Below are 14,891 nucleotides of genomic sequence, written 5' to 3'. Positions count from 1 at the left end.
TCAGAGTCCATAGTCTCTCATGGTTCATCTCCCCTTCCAATTTACCCAAAAGCACATACCCTCCCCAATGTCCATAACCCTACCCCCCTTCTCCCAACCCCCCTCCCCCCAGCAACCCACAGTTTGTTTCTGAAATTAAGAGTCACTTATGGTTTGTCTCCCTCCCTATCCCATCTTGTTTCATGGATTCTTCTCCTACCCACTTAAGCCCCCATGTTGCATGGTGGATAATCTTTTTAATGTGCTGTTGGATCCTATTAGCTAAGGATCTTGTTGAGAATCTTAGCATCCAAATTCATCAGGGATATTGGTCTGAAATTCTCCTTTTCGGTTGGGTCTTTGCCTGGTGTGGGTATCAGGGTAATGCTGGCTTCATAAAAAGAGTCTGGAAATTTTCCTTCTTCTTCAATTTTTTGAAACAGCTTCAGGAGAATAGGTGTTATTTCTTCTTTGAAAGTTTGGTAGAATTCCCCAGGGAATCCATCAGGTCCTGGGCTCTTGTTTTTTGGGAGGTTTTTGATCACTGCTTCAATCTCATTACCAGATATTGGTCTGTTTAGGTTGTCAATTTCTTCCTGGTTCAATTTTGGAAGTTTATAGTTTTCCAGGAATGCATCCACTTCATCTAGGTTGCTAATTTATTGGCATATAACTGTTGATAACAATTTCTGATGATTGTTTCTACTTGGTGTTAGTTGTGATCTCTCCATTTTCATTCATAATTATATTAATTTGAGTCTTCTCTCTTTTATTTTGGATTAGTTTGGCCAATGGTTTTTGATCTTATTGATTCTTTCAAAAAATCAGCCTCTATTTTCGTGGATGCATTCTGCTGCATCTCTAGTTTCTATCTCATTGATCTGTGCTCTAATCTTGATTATTTCCCATCTTGTGTGTGGAGTTGGATTAATTTGTTGTTGATTTTCCAGTTCTTTGAGCTGTAGAGACAGCTGGTGTATTCTGGATTTTTCAATTTTTTTGAGGGAGGCTTGTAAGGCTATGTATTTCCCCCTTAGGACTGCCTTTGCTGTATCTCATAGGTTTTGGACTGAAGTGTCTTCATTCTCATTGGTTTCCATGAATTGTTTAAGTTCTTTTTTGATTTCCTCGTTGATCCAAGCATTCTTTTTTTTAATTAATTAATTTTCAGCATAACAGTATTCATTATTTTTTCACCACACCCAGTGTTCCATGTAATCCGTGCCCTCTATAATACCCACCACCTGGTACCCCAACCTCCCACCCCCCGCCACTTCAAACCCCTCAGATTGTTTTTCAGAGTCTATAGTCTCTCATGATTCACCTGCCCTTCCAATTTCCCCCAACTCCCTTCTCCTCTCTAACTCCCCATGTCCTCCAAGCATTCTTAAGCAACATGGTTTTAGCTTCCATGTGTTTTAATTCCTTCCAAACTTTTCCTTGTGGTTGAGCTCCAGTTTCAAAGCATTGTGATCTGAGAATATGCAGGGAATATTATCAGTCTTTTGATATTGGTTGAACTCTGATTTGTGACCTAGTATATGATCTATTCTGGAGAAAGTTTCATGTGCACTGGAGAAGAATGTGTATTCTGTTGTTTTAGGGTGGTATGTTCTGTATATATCTATGAGGTCCATCTGGTCCAATGTGTCCTTCAATACTCTTGTTTCTTTATTGATTTTCTGCTTGGATGATCTGTCTATTATTGAGAGTGGCATGTTAAGATCTCCTACTATTAATGTATTCATATCAATCTTACTCTTTATCTTGATTAACAGTTTTCTTATGTAATTGGCTGCTCCCATATTGGGGGCATAAATATTTACAATTGTTAGATATTCTTGGTGGATAGTCCCTTTAAGAATTATGTAGTGTCCTTCTGTATCTCTGACCACAGTCTTTAGTTTAAAATCTAATTTATCTGATAGGAGAATCACTACCTCAGCCTTCTTTTGAGGTCCATTAGCATGAAAGATGCTTCTCCAGCCCTTCACTTTCAGTTTGGATGTATCTTTAGGTTCAAAAAATGGGTCTCTTGTAGACAACATATGGATGGGTCCTGTCATTTTATCCAATCAGCAACCCTGTGTCATTTTATGGGCACATTTAGGCCATTCACGTTGAGAGTGATTATTGAGAGATACGTTTTTATTGACATTGTGTTACCTGTGAAGTCTTTGTTTCTATAGATTGTCTCCATATATTTCTGTTCAATGATATTCTTGGGTTTTTCCTCTTTTATAGAACCCCCCTTAATATTTCTTGCAGTGCCAGCATGGTGGTTACATACTCTTTTAAACCTTGCTGGTCTTGGAAGCTCTTTATCTCTCTATCCATTTTGAATGGCAGTCTTGCTGGATAAAGTATTTTTGGCTGCATGTTCTCCTCATTTTGAGCCATGAATAGATCTTGCCAGCCCTTTCTGGCTTGCCAGGTTTCTGTGAACAGGTCTGATGTTATTCTGATGGACCTTCCTCTGTACATAAGGAATCTCTTCCCCTTAGCTGCTTTCAAGAGCTCCTGTCTAAAATTATGATTCATCATTTTCATAATCAGGTGTCTTGAGGTCTTTCTAGATTCTATGACCTTGGGGAGAGACCTTTCTGCCTCCAGTACATGAACACTGGTTCCATTCACAGATTGAGAAAATTTTCATGGAGAATTTGTTCAACTACATCTTCTAGTCTTCTTTCTTTCTCTTCCCCATTGGGGATTCCAATAATTCTGATGTTGGAATGTTTCATTGCATCATTTATTTCCCTAATTCTGTTTTCATGGCTTCTAAGCTGTTTGTTCCAGGCTTACTCCTGATCCTTTTTCTCTATCTGTTTGTCCTCCAGATCACTAATTCTATCTTCTGCCCAAGTTACCCTAGATTTTAGAGAATTTAGATTATATTGGATGTCATTGATAGCATTGTTAACATCTTCTCTGGTGACTTTCATTTCTGCCCTAATCAATTCCATTTTGTCATCAAAACTTTCTCCAACCTAGCTATTGCCTGGATAATTGTTATCCTGAATTCCCTTTCCAACATACTATTTATGTCCATATCCAAAAGCTCTGATGGAGAAGGACCAGTCTCTGAATTTTTTTTCTGTTGGGTATTCCTCCTCCTAGTCATTTTGGTGAGAGATGGCTGAATGGATGTGTAGCTGAATGTATCAACTGTAGTGCAGGCAAGGTGCACCCTGGAACGCTTCAGAGCAATTGGAAGTCACCACCAAAAAGAAAGAAAAAAGAAAAAAGAGACAGAGAAAGAGAGAGACAGGAAAGAAAAAGAGAAACCCAGTCAGAATGGGCCCCAAAGGTAAGATTTATGAAGTATACAAGCAAAAACAGACAAACAAAAAGACTGACAAAAGTAGTTAACAAGAGAAAAAATAAATAAATAAAAAGAGAACCCTGTCAAAATGAACCCCAAGTATAAGATTTATATACTACGAGAACAAAAACAAATACACAGAAGCACTGACAGAAGAAAAAGATGGGAGGGTGGTTATAAATTCTCAGTGTGGGCAAGAAAGTTTATTTTGATTCTTCCTGGATGTATATTGATATCTTTGTTAAAGGACTCAACTTTCCTGAGATAAAGGGGGATTAAAACTGGTTTACATATAGGTATAGCATTGATTATAGAAAAGGGATTACCTTGAAGCTTATCTCTATATGAATATTAAAAAAATAAAATAAAATAAGGTAAATTAAAAAACAGAAAAGCAAAAGAAAAACACAGGTATATGTATCAAAAAAGTTCAGGTTAAAAGGTTATTATGGAATTTAATGTACTGAACATCTCATTGTGATGGTAAATAGGTTAAAGAGTTATATAAAAAATAAAAATGAAAAGAACCGGTATAGTGGGAATGAGTTAAAAATAAAAGTATCTGTGAAGTAGTGTAGTTGTTCTTTTGTTTGTTTGTTTGTTTGTTTTGGCTGGCTTTCTGGAGGAGGGGCCTGCTGCAAGGTTTTTTTAGGGAGTCTTGCTATAGTTGAGTCCTCCTGCCTCCATCAAGGGGCTGGGCTCTGAGGAAACCGGTTTTTCAAGCCTTTGTTCTCTGAAGGTTTTTGTTTGTTAGTTAGTTTTCTCTCTCCTTGGTGGCTTTTGGCTGTTCTTTGGAGGTTTAGAGGAAAGCTAACTGCATCCAGACCTCCCTCTCAGAGAGAAGCTTCAGTCTGTTCCTCTCTGGGTGCTCCAGAACACATAAATTCCCCCTCTGCTGCTGGCAGAGCAAGTCCCCAGTCATGGTCTCTGGGGTCACAGGAACTCTTGCTTGTACCCAAAACCACAAGAAATACTAACTGCAGCTGTCTGGGCAGGTCCAGACCACCAGAGAGGTCCCATGCAGATAGCACACTGAGATTTTCACAGTGGCCTGGGCTGGGAGTGCTCAACTCTCCAGGCCCTAGAGAGTGTCAGCTAGCACCCACCCAGACCTCTCAGGGGAGAGTGTGGGGTGTGACTGAGACTCTGGTCATGCAGCGGGCGTGGTTCTGCCTGCTGGCGTTCACCCCAGACCTCACAGGCAACTGCCACCCAGATGCTTTCAGGCATGCTGGTGGCTCAGGGAACAAGACTGGGCTTCGCTGCACTCTCTGAGGGTTCCCTGCCAGCGGTGGCCATCCTGGGTCCATGGGTTTAAGTCCCTGTCCCTAACTGCCCAATTCCACCAATTTCCCCTTAAGATCTTTTGCTCATTTTGAGTGCTTTCAACCAGACTCCAAGTTAATGCTGGTCCCCAATCACAGGGCACTCTCATATTGGGGTATTACTTTCCAGTGGGTCACTTTCCAATGGGGTCTGGTGGTTCCCTCTCCTTTTTGTTTATCTTATGATATCAGTCTGATGTTCCCACTCCGATTTACCTGTCCACTGGCATCTTTTGCCCCCATAGAGATCCGGAAGTGTATAATTCTAATCTCGGGCTGATTTCATGGGTGATCAGAGTTCTTTTGTAGGTAATCAGCTCACTTTAGGGGACAGATTGAAACAGTGTGTCCTATTTCTCTGCCATTTTGTCTCCTCCCCCCTTTATCAGTGGTTTTGAGCAATTTGATTACTGTATGCTTTGGTGTAGTTTTCTTCATATTTTTTGTGCCTGGAATTTTTTACATTTTTGGAGCTGTAGTTTTGTACCATTTATCGAACTAGGAAAATTTGTTTTTCTATTCTTTCCTCGAAAGTTTTTTCTTTTTTTTTGGTCTTTTCTCTCTTTTGTCCCTTGGCAACTCCGAATTTATATGTGTAGTCAAGCCTCTTGAAATTGGCCACAGTTCACTGATATTCCATTCTTTTTTTCTATCTTTAGCGTAATTTCTATTTTCAAAGTCAATAATTTATTTCTTTTGCAATGTGTAGTCTCCTGTTAATTATATTCAGTGTACTTTTCACTTCATCTATTGTAGCATTCATCTTTAGAAATATAATTTGGGTCTCAGTTAATGTATTCCATATGTTGAATTAACCTATGGAACATATGGATGATAGTAATATTGTAATGACTTTTAGAGTCTTTGTCCACTATATCATTCATCCGTGTTAGTTTTGAATTAGTTTTAATTGAATGTCTTCTTTCCTCATTGTGCATTGCATTTTCCTGTTTCTTTGTGTACTTTATATTTTTTATAAATATTAATAACATAAAATGACCATTTTAACTATTTTTAAGTGTACAGTTTAGTGGTATTAAGTACATTCTCACTGTTGTGTGCATTTTTGGTAGGTATTTTATTACATATCATGTTATTTAGGTTCAAAAATAATGACAATTTCAATATTTATTGTTATTGTTTTATGTTTATTTGATATAATATTAAATATTAATATATTATATTTTATATTTTCCTGATTTTTCTGTGCTTATCCTTTCCCCCTTCCCTTTAGACTTCACACAGCATTCAAAGTTCTGTTTTTATTGTACTGGAAATCACATACTGCATACCTATTCTTTGAGATTCCCCTTCAGTATATATATATAGTTAAAATCTAAAATTAATCAATATTATCTTACCTAAAGAATTAAAATATCTTAGGACATTTTTACTCCAATTACTTAATCTTCCACCTAGGAGTTATATTATCTATTTTTGAAATTTTACATGTTTAAAAAAAACCATTCTCCAAACTAGATATTATTATAATGTTTTATAAAAGTTTATTTATGTATTTAACAATTTTGTTTGTTCAGCATTTCTTTCTAAAACTTAGATCTTTTTGATATCATTTTCCTTCTTCCCTTCCTAAATTGAAAGGTTTTTCCAGAGTCTTGAAGTGAGGTCTGTATTTGTTGGTAATAAGTTCTCAGTTTTTGTTTGTCTCAAGAACAGGTCTTTATTTTCTCCTCATTTATGAAAAATATGTTTTTCTAGATAAGTAAATCTAAACAGTTATTTTCCTTCAGCACTTTGAATATATTGGATATCTGAAGTATTTAGAATAGGCATATACATAGAGACAGAAAGCAGATTAGTGATTGCCAGTGGCTATGGGTTGAGCACTTATGAGTATGGAGTTTCCTTTTAGAATGATGAAAGTCCCCTGGAACTTGGTAGTGATGATTTCTTTACATCGAGAATGTACTAAACGTGCAAATGTGAATTGTACACTTTAAAATGGGTAAAACTGGTGAAATTTAAGTTATGTATATTCACCATAACAAAAAAAGTACACTTTAGTTACTTGTTAACACCTGAGAGGAAATTATTTAGGCAATCTTACAAATAAGAGAATGGAATTTTTTGGGAAAGATTTTATTTATTTATTTGAAAGAGAGAGAAATCACAAGTAGGCAGAGAGGCAGGCAGAGAGAGAGGGAGGAAGCAGGCTCCATGCTGAGCAGAGAGCCTGACATAGGGCTCGATCCCAGGACCCTGAAATCATGACCTGAGCTGAAAGCAGAAGCTTTAACCCACTAAGCCATCAGGCGCCCCAAGAATGGGATTTTCACTTTATTTTATTATTATTTTTTAAATTTTGAGATCATTGGAGATACACAAGCCACTGTAAGAAATAAGCTAGAGATGGGGCACTTAGGTCACTCAATTGGTTAAATGGTCTGATGCTTGATCTTCGCTCAGGTGTTGATCTCAGGGTTTTGAGTTCAAGCCCTTCCTTGGTCTTGATGAAGTTCCAAAAGTTCATTTTTGCTTTTGTTTCCTTTGCCTTTGGAGACATATTTTGAAAGAAGTTGCTGTGGCTGATATCAAAGAGGTTACTGCCTATGTTCTGCTCTAGGATTCTGATGGATTCCTGTCTCACATTGAGGTCTTTTATCCATTTCGAGTTTATCTTTGTGTACAGTGTAAGAGAATGGTTGAGTTTCATTCTTCTACATATAGCTGTCCAATTTTCCTAGCACGATTTATTGAAAAGACTATCTTTTTTCCACTGTATATTTTTTCTTGCTTTGTTGAAGATGATTTGACAATAGAGTTGAGGGTCCATATCTGGGCTCTCTACTCTGTTCCACTGGTCTATGTGTCTGTTTTTATGCCAGTACCATGCTGTCTTGGTGATCACAGCTTTGTAGTAAAGCTTGAAATCAGGTAACATGATGCTGTCAGTTTTATTTTTGTTTTTCAACATTTCCTTAGAAATTTGGGGTCTCTTCTGATTCTAAATTTTAGGATTATTTGCTCCAGCTCTTTGAAAAATACTGGTGGAATTTTGATCGGAATGGCATTAAAAGTGTAGATTGCTCTAGATAGTATAGACATTTTAATAATGTTTATTCTTCCGATCCAAGAGTGTGGAATGGTCTTCCATCTTTTTGTGTCTTCTTCAATTTCTTTCATGAGTGTTCTGTAGTTCCTCGAGTACAGATCCTTTACCTCTTTGGTTAGGTTTATTCCCAGGTATCTTATGGCTCTTGGTGCTTTAGTAAATGGAATCAATTCTCTAATTTCCCTTTCTGTATTTTCATTGTTTGTGTATAAGAAAGCCACTGATTTCTGTCCATTGACTTTGTATCCTGCCACGTTACTGAATTGCTGTGGAATCTCTTTAAAAAAGAAGAAATAATCTAGAGATCCTATGCACCTTAACCCTGTTTTTTCCAATAGTAACATTTTGTAAAACTATATTATAATAATTACTATTTTATTTTATTTTTTTAACATCTTAATTTAATTTTATTTTTTCAGTGTTCCAAGATTCATTGTTTATGCACCACACCCTGTGCTCCTTGCAATACATGCTCTCCTTAATACCCACCACTAGACTTATCCATCCCTTCACCCCCCTCCCTTCCAAAACCCTCAGTTTGTTTCTCAGAGTCCACAGTCTCTCAAAATCACTATTATATTGACATTGACATTGATCAAGATATAAAGCAGTTCACTCGTGTTCTTTTCAAATAGGAACAGATTTCTTTTTTTCCTTTCTCATCTGTAGTCTTTTTTTTTTTTTCCTGCCTTTTTGCGCTGGCTGGAACTTTCAACACTGTGAATAAGAGTTCTGAGAATAGGCATCCTTGCCTTGTTCACTACTTAAGGTGCAAAACATCCAGTCTTCAACAATTAATTATAAGGTGAGATGTAGGTTTTTATAGATGCCCTTTATCAAAATGGGGAAGTTTCCTTTATTGCTATTTTTCTGAAAGTTTTCATCACAAGTTTGTGTTATGGCAGTAGGTGTGTTGAAGTTCTATCACTGGTGTGACTGTGTTAAGAAGTAGGTCTTTAGCTGTCTTAGGTCTTTAGAAGTAGGTCTTCTCCTACTTTACTTTACTTCTCCTACTTTAGAAGTAGGTCTTCTCCACAGAGAAGTAGCAGGCGGAGATGACATCAGGTAGCAGGAGATCAGCTAGATAGCTTATCTAACCATTGAGAACACCTACAAATCCAATGGGAAATCAAAGAGAAGAAGAGCAACAATTCTAGAAACAGAAAATCGATCACTTTCTGAAAGGTAGGACCTGAGGAGAAGTGAATCCAAAGTGATGGGAAGATAGACCATAGGGAGAAGTTCCGGCTCCTGGCAAGTGGCGGAGCAACAGAGCACAAAATCAGGACTTTTAAAAGTATGCTCGGGCGCCTGGGTGGCTCAGTGGGTTAAGCCGCTGCCTTTGGCTCAGGTCATGATCTCAGAGTCCTGGGATCGAGTCCCGCATCGGGCTCTCTGCTCAGCAGGGAGCCTGCTTTCCCCCTCTCTCTCTGCCTGCCTCTCTGCCTACTTGTGATTTCTCTCTGTCAAATAAATAAATAAAATCTTTAAAAAAAAAAAAAGTATGCTCCACAGAGGGACATCACTCCAGAGGCTAAACTGGGGGGAAGCCCACGTGGGGTCAGTGTAACTCCAGGTCCTGCGGGGTCACAGAAGGACTGGGGGTGTCTGAGTGCTGCAGAACTCGCAGGTATTAGAGCAGGGAAGCTGGCTACAGCGACAAAGCCGAGGAGTGAGCTCTCAGCTCGGGGTTACCTTGAACCCATCACAGGCTGGGTGAGCTCGGAGCACGGCCGGAGGCCACGGTGACAGAAGTGACCGGGCACTTTTCTCCAAGTGTGAGCGATTGAGTGCTTTCCTCCAAGCGCGACAAGAGGCCAGGGAGACAGGGGCCGTTGGACACTTTTCTCTGAGAGCACACTGAGGAGCGGAACCCCGAGCTCTCAGCTCTTCCGGGCAGGAGATTGGGAGGCCTCCATCTTCATTCCCACCCTCCAGAATTCTACAGAAAGCACTCAGGGAACAAAAGCTCCTAAACGCAAACCCAAGAGGATTACTTAGCCCAGCCCCTGGTAAGGGTGGTGCAATTCCGCCTGGGGCAAAGACACTTGAGAATCACTACAACAGGCCCCTCCTCCAGAAGATCAACCAGAAACCCAGCCAAGACCAACTTCACTCACCAAGGAGAACAGTGGAATTCCAGAAGAGGAGAAAGCAAATCTTATCTGGGCAAAATGACAAGGCAGAAAAACTCACCACAAAAAAAAAAAAAAAAAGAACAAGAGGCAGTAATGAAGGCTGGGGACCTAATCAATACAGACATTGGTAATATGACAGATCTAGAGTTCAGAATGACAATTCTCAAGGTTCTAGCCAGGCTTGAAAAAGGCATAGAAGATATTAGAGAAACCTTCTCCGGAGAGATAAAAGCCCTTTCTGGAGAAATAAAAGAATTAAAATCTAACCAAGTTGAAATAAAAAAAGCTATTAATGAGGTGCAATAAAAAATGGAAGCTCTGACTGCTAGGATAAAAGAAGCATAAGAAAGAATTAGTGACATAAAAGACCAAATGACAGAGAATAAAGAAGCTGAGCAAAAAAGACAAACAAATACTGGACCACAAGGAGAGAATTCGAGAGATAAGTGACACCATAAGACAACACATTAGAATAATTGGGATTCCAGAAGAAGAGAGAAGGGAGAAGAAGGTATATTGGAGAGAATTATTGTAGAGAATTTCCCTAATATGGCAAAGGGAGCAAACATCAAAATCCAGGAGATGCTAAGAACACCTCCCAAAATCAATAAAAATAGGTCCACACCTCGTCACCTGATAGTAAAATTTACAAGTCCTAGCGACAAAGAGAAAATCCTGAAAGCAGCCTGGGACAAGAAGTCTGTAACATACAAGGGTAAAAACATTAGATAGGCAGTGGACCTAGCCACAGAGACCTGGCAGGCCATAAAGAACTGGCATGATATATTCAGAGCACTAAATGAGAAAAACATGCAGCCAAGAATACTATATCCAGCTAGGCTATCATTGAAAATAGAAGGAGAGATAAAAAAAACTTCCAGTACTGTTTTTCTGAAAATAAATAAATTGAAAAAATTATAAAAAAAAAACCCACAAAAAAATCTGTGCAAATAAACAAAGACTTAAAATGAAAAAAAAAAAAACAAAAAAAAAACCTTCCAGTACAAACAAAAACTGAAAGAATTTGCAAACACCAAACCAACTCTACAGGAAATATTGAAAGGGGTCCTCTAAGCAAAGAGAGACCCTAAGAGTAGTATATCAGAAAGAAACAGAGACAATATACAGTAACAGTCATCTTACAGGCAATACAATGGCACTAAATTCATATCTCTCAATAGTTAGTGAGTGTTAATAGGCTAAATGTCCCAATCAAAAGACACAGGGTATCAGAATGGATAAAAAAACAAAAACCCATCAATATGCTGCCTCCAAGAAACTCATTTTAGACCCGAAGACACCTCCAGATTTAAAGTGAGGGGGTGGAAAACAATTTACCATGCTAATGGACATCAAAAGAAAGCTGGGGTGGCAATCCTTATATCAGATCAATTAGATTTTAAGCCAAAGACTATAATAAAAGATGAGGAAGGACACTATATCATACTCAAAGGGTCTATCCAACAAGAAGACCTAACAATTTTAATATCTATGCCCCTAACATGGGAGCAGCCAACTATATAAACCAATTATTAACAAAATCAAAGAAATACATTGACACTATTACAATAATAGTAGGGGACTTTAACACTCACCACACTGAAATGGACAGATCATCTAAGCAAAAAATCAACAAGGAAATAAAGGCCTTAAATGACACACACTGGACCAGATGGACATCACAGATTTATTCAGAACATTCCATCCCAAAGCAACAGAATACACATTCTTCTCTAGTGCACATGGAACATTATCCAGAATAGATCACATCCTGGGTCATAAATCAGGTATCAACCAGTATCAAAAGATTGGGATCATTCCCTGCATATTTTCAGACCACAAAGCTCTGAAGCTAGAACTCAATCACAAGAGGAAATTTGGAAAGAACCCAAATACATGGAGACTAAACAGCATCCTTCTAAAGAATGAATGGGTCAACCAGGAAATTAAAGAAGAATTGAAAAAATTCATGGAAACAAATGATAATGAAAACACAATGGTTCAAAATCTGTGGGACACAACAAAGGCAGTCCTGAGAGGAAAATATATAGTGGTACAAGCATTTCTCAAGAAACAAGAAAGGTCCCAAATACACAACCTAACCCTACACCTAAAGGAGCTGGAGAAAGAACAACAAAGAAAGCCTAAAATGAGCAGGAGAAGAGAAATCATAAAGATCAGAGCAGAAATCAATGAAATAGAAACAAACAAAAAAACCCAATAGAACAAATCAACACAACTAGGAGCTGGTTCTTTGAAAGAATTAATCAGATTGACAAACCCTGGCCAGACTTATCAAAAAGAAAAGAGAAAGGACCCAAATAAATAAAATCATGAATGAAAGAGGAGAGATCACACCAAAGAAAAACAAACAATTACAAGAACATACTATGAGCAACTCTATGCCAACAAATTTGACAATCTGGAAGAAATGGATACATTTCTAGAGACATATAAACTACCACAACTGAACCAGGAAGAAATAGAAAACCTGAACAAACCGATAACCAGTAAGGAGATTGAAACAGTCATCAAAAATCTCCAAACAAACAAAAGTCCAGGGCCAGATGGCTTCCCAGGGGAATTCTACCAAACATTTAAAGAAGAACTAATTCCTATTCTCCTGAAACTGTTCCAAAAAATAGAAATGAAAGGAGAACTTCCAAACTCATTTTATGAGGCCAGCATCACCTTGATCCCAAAACCAGACAAGGATCCCATCAAAAAAGAGAGCTATAGACCAATATCCTTGATGAACACAGACGCAAAAATTCTCACCAAAATACTAGCCAATAGGATTCAACAGGACATTAAAAGGATTATTCACCACGACCAAGTGGGATTTATTCCAGGGCTGCAAAGTTGGTTCAACATCCACAAATCAATCAATGTGTTACAATACATTAATAAAAGAAAGAATAAGAGCCATATGATACTCTCAATAGATGCTGAAAAAGCATTTGACAAAGCGCAGCATCCCTTCCTGATTAAAACTCTTCAAAGTGTAGGGATAGAGGACGCATACCTCAATATTATCAAAGCCATCTATGAAAAACCCACTGCAAATATCATTTTCAATGGAGAAAAGCTGAAAGCTTTTCCGCTAAGGTCAGGAACATGGCAAGGATGTCCGTTATCACCACTGCTGTTCAACATAGTACTAGAAGCCCTAGCCTCAGCAATAAGACAACAAAAAGAAATTGAAGGCATCCAAATTGGCAAAAAAGAAGTCAAACTACTACTCTTCGCAGAGGATATGATACTATATGTGGAAAACCCAAAAGGCTCCACTCCAAAACTGCTAGAACTTGTACAGGAATTCAGTAAAGTGTCAGAATATAAAGTCAATGCACAGAAATCAGTTGCATTTCTTTACACTAAAACAAGACAGAAGAAAGAAAAATTAAGGAGTCAGGGTCCATTTACAATTAAGGGTCCAAAAGTTTATTTTCGCTTTTGTTTCCTTTGCCTTTGGAGACGTATCTTTTTTTTTTTTTTTTTGAAGATTTTATTTATTTGACAGACAGAGATCACAAGTAGGCAGAGAGACAGGCAGAGACAGAGAGAGGAGGAAGCAGGCTCCTCGCTGAGCAGAGAGCCTGAGCCTTTGGAGACGTATCTTGAAAGAAGTTGCTGTGGCTGATATCAAAGAGATTACTGCCTATGTTCTCCTCTAGGATTCTGATGGATTCCTGTCTCACGTTGAGGTCTTTTACAATTGCACCCAAAACCATAAGATACCTAGGAATAAACCTAACCAAAGAGGCAAAGAATCTATACTCAGAAAACTATAAAGTACTCATGAAAGAAACTGTGGAAGACACAAAGAAATGGAAAAATGTTCCATGCTCATGGATTGGAAGAACAAATATTGTGAAAATGTCTATTCTACCTAAAGCGATCTACACATTTAATGCAATCCATATCAAAATCCCATCCATTTTTTTTCAAAGAAATGGAACAAACTATACTAAAATTTATATGGAACCAGAAAAGACCTTGAATAGCCAAAGGAATATTGAAAAAGAAAGCCAAAGTTGGTAGCATCCCAATTCCAAACTTCAAGCTCTATTACAAAGCTGTCATCATCAAGACAGTATGGTACTGGCACAAAAACAGACACATAGATCAATGGAACAGAGTAGAGAGCCCAGAAATAGACCCTCAACTCTATGGTCAGCTAATCTTCGACAAAGCAGGAAAGAATGATGATTGGAAAAAAGAGAGTCTCTTCAACAAATGATGTTGGGAAAATTGGACAGCCACATGCAGAAAAATGAAATTGTACTGTTTCCTTATACCACACACGAAAATAGACTCAAAATGGATGAATGACCTCAATGTGGAAAGGAATCCATCAAAATCCTTGAGGAGAACACAGGCAACAACCTCTTTGACCTCAACCACAGCAACTTCTTCCTAGGAACATCTCCAAAGGCAACTGAAGCAAGGGCAAAAATTAACTACTGGGATTTCATCAAGATCAAAAGCTTTTGCATAGCAAAGGAAACAGTTAACAAAACCAAAAGACAACTGACAGAATGGGAGAAGATATTTGCAAACAACATATCAGATAAAGGGCTAGTATCCAAAAATCTATAAAAAGCTTATCAAACTCAACACCCAAAGAACAAATAATCCAATCAAGAAATGGGCAGAGGATATGAACAGACTTTTCTGCAAAGAAGACATCCACATGGCCAACAGACACATGAAAAAATGCTCCACATTACTCAGCATCAGGGAAATACAAATCAAAACCACAATGAGATACCACCTCACACCAGTCAGAATGGCTAAAATTAACAAGTCAAGAAATGACAAATGTTGGCAAGGATGCGGAGAGAGGGGAACACTCTTACACTGTTGGTGGGAATGCAAGTTGGTGCAGCTACTCTGGAAAACAGTGTGGAGGTTCCTCAAAAAACTGAAAATAGAGCTTCCCTATGACCCAGCGATTGCACTACTGGGTATATATACTAACAATATAAACGTGGTGCTCCGAAGGGGCATGTGCACCCAAATGTTTAAGCAGCAATGTCCACAATAGC

This window comes from Neovison vison, chromosome 6 (assembly GCF_020171115.1).
Source record: "Neovison vison isolate M4711 chromosome 6, ASM_NN_V1, whole genome shotgun sequence".
NCBI lineage: Eukaryota > Metazoa > Chordata > Mammalia > Carnivora > Mustelidae > Neogale > Neogale vison.
This window is presented reverse-complemented; position numbering follows the sequence as displayed.